We start from the raw sequence: 1,428 nt of genomic DNA, 5'->3' as shown, positions 1-1,428 counted from the left end.
GTTGGTATGTTATTTCCGGTCACCAGTTTTTTCTCTGGCGCCCTATGTCCTCTCCCAGCCATAATATCAACAAGAAGTAAATTTCCCAAAACAAAGCAAACGTTATGCGATTTAAATCTGCTTTGTATATTTTGGCAGTTTTTGCCTTTGCTTAACTTCTTATGCGCTTATTTTAGCTTTAAGTCTTTTAATTTCCAATTTAAAACAGCTTTTAAATTTTCTTTAAAAAAGGGGGGGGGAAGGGTTAGTCCCTCTTCCTCCACACTTCAAATTTAGACGCTTCCAATTACTACCAAGGTCAGTTCGCTTTTTCACCTGAGCTTTGCTTAACTCACAGTTTGGAGACCTGGAGATCTTTTGAAAGCATTTGACAGTTTTGATTGTGGTCACTTGCTCCGGCAGTTGTCTCTAAGCGCCATATTGGCTCCACGGCGACCGTATCTTTCGGGGATAAGGTGAGCCTCAATTCCTTGGAAGAGGGCTCTCCTCAGCTCCCCAGGCTGATGGTCTCCTACAGAGACCCCGGGGGGAGGTCCGGGATGAACTTGGACCCCTCCCGTCGGCCGAGTCTCGGCGTGTCCCCATCAGAGCAAGATGGGACGCGTCTGAGTGGCAAAACGCTTAAACCAGAACTGTTTTAGCTTTGAGCATAGTCACCCGTGACCTTTGCCTGGCACTATGGGATGGTAGATTTGAGCATGACGCCTGCCTAAATCTATGTGATGGCATTATCACTCATTTAGCTTGCCTGAAGCCAGTTTGGTGTAGTGGTTAAGTGCATGGACTCTAATCTGGGAGAACTGGGTTTGATTCCCCACTCCTCCACTCACAGCTGTTGGATGACCTTGGCCAACCCATAGTTCTGTCAGAGGTGTTCTTGAAAAGGGAAGTTTCTGTCATAGCTCTCTCAGCCTCACCTACCTCACAGGGTGTCTGTTGTGGGGAGGGGAAGGGAAAGGAGTTTGTAAGCTGCTGAGACTCCGAGTGAAGGGCAGCGTATAAATCCAATTTTCTCCTCCTCCTCCTCCTCGGAATGAGCTACAGGCCTTGTAGATTTTTCAACACATGCTATTGTTTGCTAACAGTCTTGTATGCATCTCAGTTGTACCTTCTGCTCCCATTACTGGTGCCTGGCATTGCTAAGAATCATCAGGTACAGGTGGTGGTGCCTCTAGATTTGTTTAAGACGTTTTTATGCCACCTCTCCACTAAAAAAAAATGCCCCAGATGGTTTACATGGCATGATATTGCTGAGCCACCTTATTTTGCTGGTGTGATATCTTGGGGTTATCACCTTGTAATGTATCAAAGTGTGATATTATATTGGTGTGCTTGTAACTGTCCTTTGTTAGGAATTTGCTCATATTGCTGACCATCTCTTTTTGTGATGCCATCTGTGTGCCATTTGTAACGATATGAGCTTATGTT

The sequence above is a fragment of the Gekko japonicus genome, unplaced genomic scaffold, assembly GCF_001447785.1.
Source record: "Gekko japonicus isolate JY-2015 unplaced genomic scaffold, Gekko_japonicus_V1.1 scaffold2111, whole genome shotgun sequence".
Lineage (NCBI taxonomy): Eukaryota > Metazoa > Chordata > Lepidosauria > Squamata > Gekkonidae > Gekko > Gekko japonicus.
The sequence above is the reverse complement of the archived record's forward strand: the minus strand, read 5'-3'. Positions refer to the sequence as shown.